The following is a 12,957-nucleotide window of genomic DNA, read 5'->3' on the forward strand; positions in this document are numbered from 1 at the left end:
TTTTTTTAGGATCACTCGTAATATGGTGGTCAATGCACTTTTTTTTTACTTTTAACCCTGAACCATCAAGAGACCGGCCTAAAAAGGGGTTGAATTATTTATATACGCTGATGGTCTTTCAAGGTTAGAATCCTTTCTAGACTGAGATATTCTTCTCACCTCTTATCATCAATGTAATGGTGCTTTTAGTGTGCATGCCTCAGGCTTAAATGCTATGTTAGCAGCTTTGTTGCCTTGTCATGGTTAGTTTAACAGCAGTGTGGACAAGGCTTGAGCAGCCCCAGCCCCCAACAATGTGTGCACACAGCAGAGGAGGCTGCTTGCGGGAATCACTGGTGAGCTATCGTATCTGAGCCGCTCTCAGGTTTCTCAGCCACATCGAGACCTGATGTACTGTGTTGCTGTTCACCTTGGACTCAATTTTGTGTACCTGACTAGGGAGAGACAGAGAAACAGAAGTGTGGGTACACAATTGTAATGTGAGTTTGAAAGAAGGAGAAAGGGATATGTCCAAACACAACACCACATGAAAAGAGATTTCAGAAGAAAGAAAAAAGAAAGGATTCAAGTGGAATGGCTTCAAGCTTACATCACAAACAAGCTATAGAGTGAAGATGTTCACTGATAGAACTCTCCTAATTGACGCTCTATTTTGACCCATCTGAACAGTCAACCAAGAACATCTGGAGCTGATGGAAAACAGCTGAGGATGCTTTGCCACACAAATCTCGTTCACTTGGGTACATTTCGAGTGTGTGCACTATAAGGTTCTAACAGGACCAGGAAGCATATTCAACTACCAGACTGGAAAGGTTTTAACACTGTTTGTCCAATTGATGTAGGTCACAGGGGTACTGTTATGTACGGGGGAAAAAAACATTACTCTGTGCTGTTATAGGAAAATAATCCACAACGGAATATATATTTACTGTTACCATCACAAAGTGGATTATCTTTTTGTAAGTGTTTTATTCCCTTTGTTCCAGAGAGAATTACCAACAATTACCAGTTTGAATAATTAATGAATGATTTGTCATGCTTTTGGTTCCATTTAATGTTATGGAACATCTGCAAGACAAGTTAGCTCTTTTTATTGCTAATGTTATGGTAGATATAAATAGTCATTCCATCACCAGCCTCTCATTTTTCTGTCTCTCCTCTGCATCAGAAGACTTCTGTTGCAGCAAACTTGGTGACTGTTACAAAGCCTCTGGCACTGGAGACTCATTCCTGAAATAAAACTTTACCAACAAGTTGCGATTTACATCTTATATATAATTATTATCATAGCTGTTATAGAAAAATTTGCCTTCTGCCCAATCCTGAATGAGAGTTCAGTAGTACTGTGGAATAATTCATCTTAACTTCTACAAATCCTATGAGGCAGCTATATTTATTGCATAAAAATGCAGCTTGGACCAAGACTCACCAAAAAGTTCCTCCTGTCTAATCTTATAAATCTTGATTATTATTTGCCTGTCTGACTAAAGGACAGCATTACCTCATCGTAAAACACATTTCTAATTATCAGCAGAATGCAGCCAGACTTTGCATCAAACTACTGATGAAGGACTTCATTTATTATGCAGTGGAATGATATTCATCATATTCCACTATGGCTTTCACTGAATTGAATGCAAGCATAGTCTGAATTATGCCTCTGTACTTTTTGTGCTGCATCTCTAAATATGGTTATCACTAACGGTAGTTATCCTCCAGACACTATGTAATAGTGTCCAAACAAGCCCAGAGGACAGTGAATATACTTGAAGGATGCTGTGCAAGATTGACAGATGTTTAGTATGCAGAACACTGCTCCCTTGGCTTCCTGTCCCCATACTTGGTGGCTCTAGACTCATTTAAATCTATGAGTGAGTCATCGCACAGAAGGCAGAGGCTGAGGTGGCTCCCTCCGAACCCTCTCATTAGATTAATCTGCCATTGCCATGTTTATTGGTATAAATAAAAAGACTCATCCTTCTGATTCTTCCGGGAGGAGGTTCATCTACATCCAGTTCTGGCAGGCCTCAAGGTTAGCCTGAGTCGTGCCAGAAAGAAAGCTATGAGCTGGATGGCTGGTTGGGGGATGTCTAAACAAATCTCTGTCCTGACAGGTGTCCTCTTTGCCAAGGGTTGTCTGGGGCTGCTGGTGAAACAGGGTGCACGGAGAGGGAAGAAGGTATGGGGGGAGTGTTAGGGCTGTGAATAAGGATGACGTGATCCTTTTTTGCCCAGCCAATAAAACAGAGTGCCCAGCAAGACCTAGCTCTGTACGTGCTGTCAAATTCAATAAGGTAGTGCTTTAATGTTTTCGTTTAATCAACTAAATTGCATTATACACAGTGGCCTGAGAGGAGAGGAAGAAGAGAAAGAAGAGGAGAGGAGAAAAATGAGGGTAGAGAAGAGATGAGAGGAGAGGAGATAAAAGGAGAGGAGAGGAGAGAGGAGAGGAAGGAGAGAAAGTAGAGGTGGAGACAAGATGAGAGGAGAGCAAGGAGAGAGAGAGGAAGAGAGAGGAGGAAAGAAGAGGAGGTGACAAAACAAGACAAAAGGAGATGAGAGGAGAGGAGAGTTGAGGAGAGAAGAAAGGAGGAGAGAAGAGAAGAGGAAAGCTGCGAAGAGAAGAGGAAAGAGGAGAAGAGAGGAGAGGAAGGAGAGAGAGGAAGAGAGAGAGGAAGGAGAGAAAGTAAAGGAGAGGAGATGATAAGAGAAAGGAGAGGAAAAGAACACAATGAGGGTAGAGAAGAGATGAGAGGAGAGGAGAGGAGAGGAGAGAAAGAAGAGGGAGGAGTGGAGATGAGGTGAGCTGAGAGGAGAAGAGAAGAGGAAGAAGGGATAGGAAAGGAGAAGAGGAAAGGAAGGAGAGAAAGGAGAGGAGACGAGAGGAGACGAGACGCAAGGTGGGAAGAGAAAATAGAGAAGGCGAGAGGATGGAGAGAAGGAGAGGATCGAAAAGGAAGGAGAGGAGAGGAAATGAAGAAGAGGAATGGAAGGAAAAGAAAGGAGGCTAAGTAGAGAAGAGGAGAAAAGAGGAGACTTGCTAACTTTTGCAATTTTGCATGTGAGGAGAGGAAGGAGAGAGAGGAGAAAAGATAAGAGGATATCTGAGAAGAAGAGGCGTGAAAAGGAAGGAGATGAGAGGAAATTAAGTAGAGGAAAGGGAGGAAGAGAGAGGAGAGAAGAGGAAAGGAGGAGAGCAATTAGAGGTGAGGAAAGGAAGGAGAGGAGAGGAGAGGAGAGAAGAAAGGAGGAGAGAGAGGAAAGGAAGGAGGAGAGGAGAGGAGAAAGGAGAGGAGAGGTGAGGAGAGGAGAAAGGAGGAGGAGAGAAAGGAGGGAAGAGGAGAAAAGAGTAGAGGTGAGGAAGGAAGGAGAGGAGAATAGAGGAGAGAGAGAAGAGGAAAGCTGCGAAGAGAAGAGGAAAGAGAGGAGAAGAGATGAGATGAAAGGAGAGAAGATAAGAGGAGAGGAAGGAGAGAAAGTAAAGGAGAGGAGATGATAAGAGAGAAAGGAGAGGAAAAGAACACAATGATGAGGAGAGGAGGAGAGAAAGAAGAGGGAGGAGTGGAGATGAGGTGAGCTGAGAGGAGAAGAGAGAAGAGGAAGAAGGGATAGGAAAGGAGAGAAGAGGAAAGGAAGGAGAGAAAGGAGAGGAGACGAGAGGAGACGAGACGCAAGGTGGGAAGAGAAAATAGAGAAGGCGAGAGGATGGAGAGAAGGAGAGGATCGAAAAGGAAGGAGGAGAGGAAATGAAGAAGAGGAATGGAAGGAAAAGAAAGGAGAGGCTAAGTAGAGAAGAGGAGAAAAGAGGAGACTTGCTAACTTTTGCAATTTTGCATGTGAGGAGAGGAAGGAGAGGAGAGGAGAAAAGATAAGAGGATATCTGAGAAGAGAAGAGGCGTGAAAAGGAAGGAGATGAGAGGAAATTAAGTAGAGGAAAGGGAGGAAAGAGAAGAGGAGAGAAGAGGAAAGGGAGGAGAGCAATTAGAGGTGAGGAAAGGAAGGAGAGGAGAGGATAGGATAAAGAAGGAGAGGAGAGAGAGGAAAGGAAGGAGGGAGATGAGAGGATAAAAGAAGAGAGGTGAGGAGAGGAGAAAGGAGGAGAGGAGAGAAAGGAGGGAAGAGGAGAAAAGAGTAGAGGTGAGGAAGGAAGGAGAGGAGAATAGAGGAGAGGAGAGAAGAAAAGAGGAGAGTTGAGGAGAGAAGAAAGGAGGAGAGGAGAGGAAAATAGAGGAGAAAAGAGTAAGGGAATGAGAACAGAGGAGAAGAGAGGAGAAAAGAGGAGAGGAGAAAGCAGGAGAGGATAGGAGAAAAGAGGAGAAGAGTTGAGGAGAGGAAAAAGAAGTGAGGAAAGGCGAGAAGAAAAGATGTGAAGAGAGGAGGATATCTAAGAAGAGGAGCAAAAGGAAGGAGAGGAGAGGAAAGGAAGGATAGGGAGGATAGGGAAGGAGGGGAAGAAGAAAAGATGGAAAGGTGGAGAGGAGAGGAGGAGAGGAGAGGTGAGGTGAGGAGAGGAGAGGAGAGTTGATGATAGGAGAAAGGAAGGAGAGGAGCAGAAAAGGAGGAGAGAAGAGGAGAAGAGAGGAGAGGAAGGAGGGAGAAAAGAAAGAAGAGAGGTGAGGAAAGGAAAAAGGAGGAGAGGAGGAGAGGAAAGGAGAGAGGAGAGGAGAAAGGAGGAGAGGAGAGTAAAGGTGAGGAGAGGAGGAGAGGAGAGGAGAGGAGAGGAGAGGAGAGGAGAGGAGAGGGGAGGGAGGGAGGAAAGGAAGAAGGTGGGAAGAGGAGAGCAAAGGAAGGAGAGGATAGGAGAGGGTGGGAGAAAGGAGGTGAGGAATGAGAGGTAAGGAGAGTAGAGCAAAGGAAGGAGAGGGAAGGAAGGAGAGGTGAGGAGAGGGGATGAGAGGAGAGGAAAGGAAGGAGGAGAGAGAGAAGAGGAGAGGAGAGAGGAGAGGAAGGAGAGGAGAAGAGATCAAAGGAAGGAGAGAGAGGAGAGGAGAGGATAGGAGAGGAGATCAAAGGAAGGAGAGGAGAGGAGAGGAGGAGAGGAGAGGAGAGAGGAGAGGAGAGAGGAGGAGAGAGGAAGGAGGAGAGGATAGGAGAGGAAGGAGGATAGAAGAGGATAAGAGAGGAAGAATGTGAGGAATGGAGACAGTAGGAGAGGAGAGCAAAGGAAGGAGAGGAGGAGAGGAGAGGAGAGGAGAGAGAGGAGAGGAGAGGAAGGGATAGGAGAGGAGGAGAGAATAAGAGAGGAAGAATGTGAGGAATGGAGACAGTAGGAGAGGAGAGCAAAGGAAGGAGAGGTGAGGATAGAAAAGGAAGGAGAGGAAAGGAGAGGAGAGAAGAGGAAAGAAAGGAGAGGGAAGGAGGAGGGATAGAAAGGGGCAGGAGAGGAAAGAAAGGAAGAGAAGAAATGAGGAGAGGAGAGGAGAGGAGAGGAGAGGAGAGGAGAGGAGAGGAAAAGAAATAAAAGAAAAGGAAGGAGAGGTGATATCCACCACTGGCAGGAAAACTGGGAAGTTCAGTTAAACATATCTAAATATAAAACAAAAGTAAAACTGCAGCTTTTCTCTACAATAAGTAACTGGCAGTATAAGAAACTTTAGAATTACATGGATATAAACATGATGAGATTTTTCACAAGTGAAACAGACATGTTGATTTTATAAATGTTACCTCTCACCACATTTTCACATGTAATGCAGTTGGTTTGATTTTCACAATTTGTGTTTATTCACGTTTCATTTGTTTTCATGTGTTTATTTTCACATAAATGGTATTTAAATTTTTCACATGAATGATTCTTTTTCATATATGATCACGTTATTCTCACGATTCGTAGTGTTCAAGTTGACATGTAAGATGCACAGTCTTGCAATCTGCTCCTTTTTCTATTAGTAATGTAGGTCTGTACTGTTACGGTGATCAACTCATTGGCCTTCATTGAATGCTGCTGTAAATAATTATTCTTACTCTATTAAATCCAGCTTCACAATAGTTTGACAACTCCATTGTCAATCACAATAACCTTTGGTTTGGTGATCTTACCACTAAGCACGGCTCTACAGGAATGCTCTGAAGAACCTTCTAGAAAAGTTCCATAAACAGTAATAGATGAGGGAAAAAATGAACATCACACTGCAGTATGTTTGAGTCACTGAGAGCACAAAAATTTTCCACATAAGTTGTGTGTGGGTTTGCCATTTTGAAATAAGATATATGGAAGATTAAATTATTCTGTGACTGTACTGTTCTGGTTTGAAGATAAGCAAGAAAAGGAGAAAGCGAGAAAACGATGACCAGAGATGGATGCTTGTTCTTAAAAACTTACTCTTAACTGACTCTGGCATAGCCTGGACAACTCTAACTGCATGGCATATCGGTCAACATTGAGATGATGGAGCAAATGTTCAGTCCCGCAGACAGTGTTAAAACATTTGAGATCACACTCCACGCTCAGCAAAAACATCTGAGCCCCACAGAAGATGCAAAGAAGAGGAGAAACTAAAGGGATGACTTCAGCCACAAAGTCACTTTGACACAGCCAATGAGGAATCAGGTAACGGGATCAGGCTTCATTATGTGACTTCAGGCGAGCTGGCAGGCGGCCAGGTGAGCTGGACGCACAAATGGACATTGATTTTTCAATAAGGGCTTTCGGAGCTGTCAGCCAACCACAGCACACTGATATCTTCCCCCTGAGGAGAGAACCTCTGCTGCCCAAAGCCAGGGCCTAACAGGGCATCCAGATTCAGCCTCTGCTAAGAAACTCACTCTTAACCTTTACCTACAGCGCTTGCAGGTGTGTAAGCAAATGTTGGTACCATAAAAAAACAGAAAGCCATGGGAAAGTCAATTTGTTCATCAGTCAGCAGGACACAGCCCAGTGGTTAGGCTGTAGGTACAAGCATGCTTGTGTTTAGAGTGAGCGAGGTTATAATATTCTCTCTCTGACAGCTCGGTCATATTTCCCAGCTCCCTGTAGGCTGGGGTATGGGCCCCCTGCTCCATGGCCAGACACATTTAGTGCTCCCCATCCATCAGAGCACTGAAGGCCAGCACACACAACGCTGCCCTGCTCCTGAACCCCCTCAAACCAGCCACTGGTCTGAGGGGACAACAAATACAGGATCTAAAACATGTGGCAAATACACACAAATACATATTTTCTGTTGAGTCGATTCCCACACTTGGCTAATATCCCTACTGCTAAGTGCTTGCCAAGTCATTATTATTTGATAGATCCACTTATCTTTTGTTAGGGACAGCCAGTAATATGCCAGTGGAGTTAGCAGATGAGAAAGTCGATATTTGCAGTGTTGCGAAAGGATCATACAAATACATGTAGTTATCAGGTTTCGAAGCCATTGTCTTCGACACCAATTTAAGAGACTGAGTAGGTGTCTGCTGTGTTAAATAATCCATATTCAGCCCTGCCATTTCATGGTAAAATGAATGGAAAAACAGCTAGATTTTCTTAAAAATAATTTTTTTTGAAAATGCACATATAAGCCAAGCAGTAAAACTCGACTAACGAGTTGCTAAGCAGTTGTTATTAACAAAAGGACACTCGTCAACAAAGAACTTCAAATGGTATTACCCAGTTGTAAAAGCAAAAACATGATAGTCTAGGCTCTAGAAAAAGTTTAGGGTGGTGACATTAATAGGGGGATTGTGGGTCTTTCTAAAGGTATAGACAAAGCTCACAATCTATTTAGCATGGCTTTTGATCATATACACACACACACACACACACACACACACACAATCAAACATCATACACCACCCCCTTTTACTTAGCAAGAAGCAGTTGTGTAAATTTGACATATGTACCCTTGTGGTTTCAATGCCTCTCCAAGTGCCATAAGTATGTCTCTCTCATGGCTTCATATACAGTCTGGCTACATTACAAACAGTGTTTTATGACAAAACATAACAGGAAGCATCAATCATCAGCTCTTGCTATGCATGTTTTAGGAATGCAGAGTTTCCTTTTGTGTTTATTTTAGCCATTTCGTGTATTCTGAATGAGAAGCGAGGAAAAGCACTAAACAAAGTGAAACTTAATAGTAGTGAACGGGTGTAAATCCTGCACCCCTACTGACACTCTAGATACACAGCTTCTCGTATAGGAAATGAGCAGGCTTGTGTCAACAGTCTTCTGTTCGTAAAAACTGCAAACTCGCATTAGATGTCAGGTCATAAACGAATCACCTGCAGGCTTTTGGAACCAATCGAGGCTCTGACATCAACGAAATGCACAGTGTATGATACTGCTTTAGTCCGACTAAAGAGTGTTTCACCACATTTTATTTGAATAGGATTTGCCAAGATAAAGCAAAAGCAAGCAATCATTTTCCCCTTTCATTACCCATTCTTTCCAGTAAACTCATTGAAATAGCCATAGCAAACCGCACCTGCCTTTTACTGTATTTATGAATCAAACGTTTTATGACCAAATGCTGTATTCCTTTTACTTCATGGAGTCAATACCATATGACTTTGAATGCCAGTTCTACTCTTTGCTGTCCTATCCTCTGTCAAAGCTGGGCTTTATGCATAATTCATTCAGGCATGTCCCCAGAGAGCAGACAGATCAAACTAACCTACCGTTTCACTGCAAGCAAACGCTATGCAACACAATCTCCAAAAGTGATCTCAACCCATCAGAAGGCAAACAAATGCAGTTCAGTGGGTTCAGAGCTAGGAGAATGCTCTTCACTGGATCCCTGAACTGTTCATTTTAGAATTAGCAAAGCATTCTGATGTGTTCTGCTGAGCTCCCAGCACATGTGCACGCACTCAGGATAAAGACAGCCCAATTCCATTAGGTTGCTGGATAGAGCCCATTTGCCTCGCCTTGTCTTGTTAACCACACATTTCTCATACGCGTCAACCCTTAAACTGTCTAGATTCCTCGAGCAATTAAATTGTTTCTCTCTTTCCTTGTCTGCTTTCTTCCCTTTCTCTTTGGCAGGAGAGGTGACCATGTTGGTCAAGTTGTCTCAAAGCTTGCATTACAAAACTTCCAGAGTCGATTTGCAGACACTGGTGTGATTTGTCAAACAAAAGGAGTGGCGTCTTATTGTGAGGGGAATGTCTGGGATTCGGTGGGTGTCAAGAATCACAAAATCACAACAGGGCATGCCATTGTTTCCCAAACCCCAATGCTTTACAGGCAGCTCTGTCAGCCCCGTTTTTTTTCTGCGAAAGCAGTTAGTCAGTTTGTCAAAATACTCACAGAGAGGACATGAATGGAAAATAAGAAGCATTTGTGTCCTTTGGGGGATGTTAAATAAAGTGACAGCCAATGATGAGGTTGTACATAGAATAAGTGTAAGGGATTCTCTCCACATCACATATAACTCAGACTTCTATCTGAATGACAAAGTAGCCAAGACATGAATACCAGAGAATCATTCAGTCTCTTTCTGGGTGAAAGGGGGTGTTTCTTTAATTGGTTGAATTATCTAAACATGCATAAAGGCCACACTTAACTACATCTGGTGTATTATTCCGCTCATAAAATTTTGTAGTTTATAACAAAAAGATTTGCACTAATACAGGATATGGGCTTTATATGGTACATGCATTCGAACCTTTCGAGCTGGTAGTCACAAATCAGTTTGGTTAAAATAATAATAAAAGTTTTATTTAGGGTTATTTAACTTTTTTCATGTGCCAATGGAGAATGCTGAACATAACAGAAGAACATATAGCTTGACCCTAGCATTCTGTGTTACGTTACAAATGCTAATTATTATTTTTATGGCTAATACTGGGCAAAATGATGATTACATCATACCTGCTTACACTCGAGTAAAATAAACTTTTAGCACCAGCCGCACAACCTAAACAATATTCCTTATGCTCAGTAATGTACTTCCTCAAGACATAGCCTTTCGTGTATTTTCTATGTTACTGTTTCTCCTGGGAAAGCTGAAATGGCCAAAAGACTTACAAACGACCTTGCCTTAATGTTTGAGTAAATATCGAATGATGTTATCCTGGAAATCATAATGTTATGAAAGCAGTTAAAAAAGCAATCACGACAAAGATAGATATTTGCTAAGAGATATTGTGAAACTGGGCTGAAGATACAATATATTCTTGTAAATTGTTGAAAAGTGGAAACACAGACGATGCCAACCCAACACAAAATGTGTTTTAACATCTTCCAAACCCATGTGCTCAAGTGAATTGGGTCATGTGAGCTATGATTGGGTTTAGCTTTTATTTTACAGTTGGGTCTGGTAAATGTAAGTATCTGTAGCTTCTGTAACTTGATGTAGCTACACATATTCATTCATCTATTCATTATGCACTGTAGTAATCATTTAATAACATGAATTATAGAGACAGCTCCTGATAAATAAAGACAAAAATGGGACCAGGAGGACAGTATGCAGAGTAATCAGGATTTGTTATGTCATACATCTGTTCTTCCATAATCTGCTCTGACTCCAGTTTATTTTATTGAGTTAAATATATGACTACATTTCCAGGATGTTACTGCTTCTATGTGGAATTTGAAAACTGGATATTCTATATAGGAGATACAATAAAACACCTTTTGCTGTGTTTCAGATGCCTGTGTCCTCAGTTGCAGTCATGTGTGCATGTAAAAAGAACTTTTATATGACAGCTATATCACTTAATGTTTTATTATTTTGATACTTACAACTTATTGATCGCAAGATTAGAAGTTTAAAGCACACAAAACTACCATGCCTTCAGATTCTGTTCTCATGCTTTATTCCTGCTGCCTGGTTATACAAGAAGCACAATGCGGCTGCATTTCTGGCTTCACATGCTCCTTCTGGACTCCATAATCCTCTGTTAATTCTGGAAGGCATCATGGACAGGAAGAGTCACCCGAAAACACTATTAGTCCACAATCCAATATGTGGGTATGACTATGACAGCTAATATCTTGGCCCTTTGCCCCGGACCACAACACCCACAGAAGGACGGAGGTGACTGTGTGCTCTCACACAATCCAGCTGAATAAGCTTCCACTGAGGTAAAGTCATGGATCAGTAAAAGGCCATCAATGTGGGCCACAAAAAATTGCTCTCCTCCTGTAACAATTTGCCAACACAGATACCCTTTAAACACCCGGGGTACTAATTAATTATATTTACAAGTGAACTTGGAGGAAAACTTAATATTTGTCTCTTTTAGCATTTGTTTCTAGTTGGAAGCTGCATTGTTTTCCTTTGATATCATTTTAAGTATGTTCTTTTTAGGTTCCCACTGGGATTTAAACATTTATGATATGAGCTCCTATTCTCAGAACATTGGATTAATGGCTATACAGGAGTCTCATGGCAATAGCTCTGAGTTAAGGTTTCGTGTAGGAGATGTGTGCAAATAAAACGTCCTTTCACAAAGTCATCACTGATGTCAGACTGATGTTTACAAGGACATTTATGGGAAAGCAAACAGTCCTTCCTAATCTATTCCACTTTCAGTAGGACAAGTGCATTGAAGAAAACACTTATCAAACCAAAGGTAAAAGCCACAGAGGATTCAAAATATACACAATAAAAAAATAGACAATTAGATTCTAAACAGTTAAATGGGCACATCAATAGGCACATAACTATATGGTTCAAATCCCTGCCACACCAAACTGCCACTCCTGAGCCTATGAACAAGGCCCTTAACCCCATAACCTGCTCTGCTCTGTTGTATGAATAAGATAAATGTCACAAATCAGTTTGGTTAAAATAATAATAAAAGTTTAAGGGTTATTTAACTTTTTTTAATGTGCCAATGAAGAATGCTGAACATAACGGAAGAACATATTGTTTGACCCTAGCATTCTTTGTTACATTACCAATGCTAATTATTATTTTAATGGCTAATACTGGGCAAATGGTGATTACATCATACCTGCTTACACTCGAGTAAAATAAACTTTTAGCACCAGCCGCACAACCACAGTGGGTTCAAAATATACACAATAAACAAATTAGACAATTAGATTCTAAACAGTTAAATGGGCACATCAATAGGCACATAACTATATGGTTCAAATCCCTGCCACACCAAACTCCCACTCCTGAGCCCATAAACAAGGCCCTTAACCCCATAACCTGCTGTTATATAATATATAATATAATAATATAATATATAATAAATGTAAGTCGCTCTGGATAAGGGCGCCTACCAAATGCCATAAATGTAAATATATCATATGTTCCAAGCAGCTTAACATTACTAGAATTATTTTAATTACTGTATGGAAGTCATACTCATGTACTCAGGAGTTTGTAGAGCTAATTTCCTGTAGACACACACTGGCGACTTTAACTGGATCACTTATACACCTGCTCATTTAAAAACGGCTGATCTTCTAGGGGTTTCACAGAAAAAAGTCTCACACCAAACGATGGGAAAAAACAAAAAATCTATTGAGTGACAGTTTTATGGGGAGAAATGCGTTGATAATGAGAGAGGTCAGAGGTGAATGAATAGACTGGTCACTTTAATAACCACACTTTACAACTGTAGTGAGTAAAAGTCTACCAAAACCGAGCAGTGGAAAACCAGCCTGTCTATTCTCCTCTGATCTCTTTCTTTCTGCTGAAATTCCACATGCTGTGTGAACTCTAGAGATCTAAAGTTTGTCTGTGATTCCCTGGAGATCAGCAGTTTCTGAAATTCTTAAAAAAGCCTATAGGGCACCAACAATCACATAAAAATCCCTGAGATCACATTTTTCCCCCATACTGATGAGCATGATAATTGTTGATAATTGTATTTTTTGCATTGCACTAGTGGCCTGTGATTGTCTGATTGAATAAAACATGGTTGTATAGGTCTGCAGAGGTTTTTAATAAAGTAAACAGTAAATAAATACACTAAGTGATAATGAAGTTGCATAAGCACAGATACTGAACTAGAAATAAAAATGAAAAGGTCCAAATACATGATTATTTTGGCTTGTCATTATTTGTG

At 41.4% G+C, this 12,957-nt stretch overlaps 1 pseudogene; it reads left to right on the forward strand.

Annotated features, from left to right (window-relative positions):
* Positions 1-2,086: 2,086 nt before the first annotated feature.
* LOC124383805 lies at positions 2,087-5,090 on the forward strand (annotated as a pseudogene).
* The last annotated feature ends 7,867 nt before the right edge of the window (positions 5,091-12,957 follow it).

This window comes from Silurus meridionalis, chromosome 4 (assembly GCF_014805685.1).
Source record: "Silurus meridionalis isolate SWU-2019-XX chromosome 4, ASM1480568v1, whole genome shotgun sequence".
Classification (NCBI taxonomy): domain Eukaryota; kingdom Metazoa; phylum Chordata; class Actinopteri; order Siluriformes; family Siluridae; genus Silurus; species Silurus meridionalis.